Genomic DNA, 4,789 nt, shown 5'->3' with positions numbered 1-4,789 from the left:
ATCGGTGGATTTAGGCTGGAAATCCACCACCTTTTCTTTGTTGAAGCTCGAACCCTCTTCAGACCGTCTCAAAAATGAGCCATTAATCGTCATTGGTTCATACTTCTGAACCGGAATAGAACCATCAGCATTTGGGTCTTGCCCCAATATTTTCGGAGTTGTCGTACCCCGAAACAAGTGATCCCTCAAGTTATTAGGCATTGGAGGACGAAAAGGTTCACTATCAGCAGCGTTGTCAGTCGATCGACCAGGTTGGTCAGTCGATCGACTGACTTCTACAGGACCAGAAGCTACTGTTCGTCGCGGACTGGTCGATCAACTGGGTATGTCAGTCGATCGACTGACATACCTGCTAATCGTCTTTTTCTTGTTATTATTCGCCACTGCCTTTTTTTTGCTTGGTTCCGCCTCATCTTTTTCAGTGGCTCCCTCGACCATAGCAGGCCCATCAATGGTAACCCCACTCCTCAAAGTGATAGCATTAAGGGTCTCTTTTTGCTCCGTCTGAGTCGGTAAATGTCCCGGAGCTCGAGTTGTATTCTTGCTAGCCAATTAGGCAATTTGGCTTTCCAACATCTTCATCCCGACCTCTCTAGCTTGAGACTCTTTCAGCAACAAATTCTTCAACTCATTGAAATCAGAACCTTGGGATTGTTGCTGCTGCTGCTGCTGGACATACGAAGGCTTTTGGAACTGTTGTTGCTTATGAGGGGGCACATAATTCTGCTGCTGCTGCTGCTGTGGAGGTTGAGTTGGATTTAGGACATTTTGGCTAGTCCACCTCAAGTTTGGATGGACATTCGGCTCATAGTAAGTGTTTGTCTGCCTATAATGTTGAAAGGCAGCACAAGACTCGAAGGGACTAGGACAATTGTCTGAAACATGTCCCTCAGCTCCGCATCTTTTACAGACGAAAGGACCGTCTGAAATAGCATTTACATGATAGATCCCTCCTTTTGAAGCCCCTCCCAACTCGTACTTATCAAACCTCGCCGTAAGAGCCTCTAATGCAGCTACAGAAGGAGATTCAGCAGCTCTCCTTTGATTTCCCCTGGAATTTCCATACTCAGCTTTATGGGTGGCCAAGTCATCAATGATCTTCCACCCCTTAGTTTCCCCCCATATTCTTCTGAAATCTGCCACTAGCTGCCGCATCCAGGATAGCTCTCTGATCGTCATAGAGCCCATTATAAAACTGATTGCATAGGCTTCATTTCTCAAACCCATGATGCGGAATTGTTCGCACCATCTTCTTGAAACGGACCCACGCCTCATGAAAGTTCTCGTCAGGACCCTGTTTAAAGCTCGTGATCTGAGCTCTAATGGCATTAGTCTTCGAGGTAGAGAAATACTTCTTATAAAACGCCAAGGCCAGCGAATTCCAGTCAGTTATCCCATTAGCAGCTCGATCCAGGTCTCTGTACCACTCCCTTACAGCATCACGAAGAGAGAATATAAACATTGTCTCCTTCACCTGGTCCTGGGTCACACCGGTCGGTGGGGGTATAGAGCAGCAATAGTCAATAAATATCTCCATATGCTTGGCTGCATCTTCATTTGCAGCTCCCCCGAATTGGTTCCTCTCAACCAAGTTAATATAGGAAGGCTTCGGTTCGAATTTTCTATCAGCTCCCGGTAATTCGAACCCCTTATATAGATTTGCAGCTGTCGGCTCAGAGTGACTTGCTATAGTCGCTTCTTTAGCCATCTCTAGAAAATCTGGAGAAGTGACGGTCTCAGCTGATGAAGTAGAAATAGGAGATGAAGGTGGATCCTCCTCGAACACTCGTTCTCGTAGCGACTAAACAGTACTCGCTCTTCCTCCGTCGGCAATATCCTAGATGATCGTCTCAACTCGCGCAAAGTCTTCTCAATCTCAGGATTGAACGGTAGTAATTCACCACCCTGTGACCTGCGCATAAGAGAAAACTACAAAAAGAATGTAAGAGTAGTTTAAGGAACAAATGTCCCTTAAACTAAGCAATAGACTAAAATAAAACAACTAAAAATTAGAACAATTGCCTCCCCGGCAACGGCGCCAAAATTTGATGCCTGTCGTTGTGCACTAAAGATAAATTTATAATTCCGAACTACAACTATAGATAGCGGTAGCAGGGTCGAACCACAGAGAGGCAGATATAATTATTAGTTGTCTAATTTCAGTCTAAGGTAACGATTATGTGGGGGTTGTTTTGAATTGGTCTATAACTAATGAGCAATAAAGTAAAGAAATGTATAAAATCAAATAAAAAGGGGTACGAAGATGGTCGGTTCACTGTAGTTTCGGCAGGAGCATACTAAGTAGATCTGAAATAAACACATGAGGCGGGAAAACAAGAGTTCCTCTTGGTCCACTCTCAACTAGTAGCGTCTTTCGATCTCGCTACGGGTCCCTAATATCACTAGTACTGACTCTTGTCCTGAAAAGTGACTAATAATCTAAACGTTACCTATCTTTCGATCTTAGCATAGTTTAGTCAAATTAATTGGTAGTCTAACAACTTTCCCTATATTTCGATCTAATGGGTCGGTCAATTACTAAGCATTCAACTAGTCGCGTGTACTCGATTTGTCAAATATAGAATTTAAATCAATTAAAACGAAGCAAAACCTCACGTGGCCAGTCGATCGACCAGGGTGTGCGGTCGATCGACCGTGGCGCGACTCAGGTCTTACTATTCTACTGCCGCCTAATCTACAGTTCCCCTACATCCTAGCACGAGGTATTTAGCTACTCATGATATTGGTAAAAACAACAACAAGATTAACGAAATAGACTACTGAATTCATGCTTAAATTAACGGAACAAAAGATTAGCATAAGCGACAATTATGGCTTCGGGAGACTAATCTATCAATCGTAGCTACGAACGAAATAAAGCAATCAAACTGAACAGAAGTTTACCGAAAGGAATTGTAGAGAGAGATCCAAAATCGAAAGCGGAAAGAACTTTATTAATGAAAGAACAATAATCTCGAACCCTAATTATTTGATATTCTAAAACCTAAATAATACTGAATGAAAAACTGAATCAATAAAACTTAATGTCAGGTTACGTTATATAGGAATATAACGTAACATTATTTGCAAAACCTAATACACATTGGGCTTCCTTATTCTCGATCTTTTTGTTTGCGTCAGAGTAGCAGATTGGTCGATCGACCACGCAAGGCAGTCGATCGACTGCTCTTCACCAAAAAGTAGCTACTGGAACTCGCGGGTTGGTCGATCGATCAAGGCGTGATCGATCGATCAAGTAGCGATACTTGACTTCTAACTTCTCGTGGATTTGTCTTTCGGGCCTCGAAATGCGCACCAAGCTCGTTCCTTGAGTAAATACTTCACGTCAAATGCAATGCAGGTACTCGGGGATGGATTTAGCTCAATATCTACTCATTTCCGCATAAATCTGCAATATTGCATAAAAATACGAAAGTAGACGAAATGGGGCAAATAGTAGCATAAACTACACAATTGAGCTCTGAAATGCGTGTAAAATGAGGTGTAAAACATCATATAAATGACACGCATCACTTAGCATCAGCAAACAAAGTAGGCCAGTAAAAACCAGACTGAAGTACCTTAGCCAAAGTGCGCGATGGACTGTGGTGACCACCATAAGAGGATGAGTGACAGCCTTCCAGGACTACTTTGGTCTCCCACTGCGGAATACACCATCTGTAGAGACCGTCTGCACATTCCTTAAACAAATAAGGATCATCCGAAAAATACTGCTTAGCGTTATACAGAAAACGCTTCCTCTGCTGATGAGAAAGGTCAGGCGGCAGCTTGCCACTGACAACATAATTAGCTATATTTTTGTACCAAGGCTCTTGTTTAATAATAGAAGACAATACAACAAATAAAGAATCATCAGGAAAAGACTCATCAATAGGTAAAGAATCTTCTCCCTCTTTCCGTGACAGTCGCGACAGATGATCAGCTACAACGTTCTCAGCTCCTTTCTTAACTTTTATCTGCAAATCAAACTCCTGAAGAAGGAGTATCCATCTCAATAGCTGTGGTTTAGCCTCCTTCTTAGTAAGGAGGTGCCTCAAAGCTGCATGGTCAGTAAAAACAGTAACTTCTGACCCAATCAAATAAGAACGAAATTTCTCTAAGGCATAAACTACAGCTAGCAGCGCTTTTTCAGTGGTGGTGTACTTCACTTGAGCCTCATCCAGAGTTCGGCTCGCATAGTAGATTCATTTAAAGCTTTTTCTTTCCTTTGGCCTAGCAACGCTTCTAGTGCATAGTCACTGGCATCACACATTATCTCAAACGGCAAGTCCAAGTCAGGAGGCTGTATCATCGGCGCAGATACCAAAGCCTGCTTTAACCTGTTAAAAGCAGAAAGACACTCGTCAGTAAATACAAAAGAGGCATCCTTAAGTAGCAGCTGTGTAAGTGGTTTAGCAATTTTTGATAAATCCTTGATAAACCGGCGATAAAAACCGGCGTGACCAAGGAAACTCCTCACTCCTTTAACATTAACAGGAGGAGGTAATTGCTGAATCACTTCCACTTTTGCTTTATCAACTTCTATTCCCCTATCAGAAACTAAGTGCCCTAAGACAACTCCCTCGTTGACCATGAAATGGCACTTCTCCCAGTTAAGCACAACGTTAACCTCAATGCAGCGCTGCAACACTTTATCAAGGTTAGACAGACAATTAGAAAAATCACTTCCATAAACACTAAAATCATCCAAGAAAACTTCCATAATAGACTTAATTTACTCTGAAAATATCCCCATCATTACCTTTGAAAGGTGGCAGGGGCATTACAT

At 42.5% G+C, this 4,789-nt stretch overlaps 1 non-coding gene across 1 annotated transcript; it reads left to right on the top strand.

Moving 5' to 3' along the window:
- Window positions 1–1,220: 1,220 nt before the first annotated feature.
- On the top strand, window positions 1,221–1,327 carry LOC141588991 (small nucleolar RNA R71). The gene has a single exon (XR_012519953.1). It is a non-coding gene; the product is annotated as a small nucleolar RNA R71 (small nucleolar RNA).
- The last annotated feature ends 3,462 nt before the right edge of the window (window positions 1,328–4,789 follow it).

The sequence above is a fragment of the Silene latifolia genome, chromosome 6 (assembly GCF_048544455.1).
Source record: "Silene latifolia isolate original U9 population chromosome 6, ASM4854445v1, whole genome shotgun sequence".
Lineage (NCBI taxonomy): Eukaryota > Viridiplantae > Streptophyta > Magnoliopsida > Caryophyllales > Caryophyllaceae > Silene > Silene latifolia.
The sequence above is the reverse complement of the archived record's forward strand: the minus strand, read 5'-3'. Positions and strand labels throughout refer to the sequence as shown.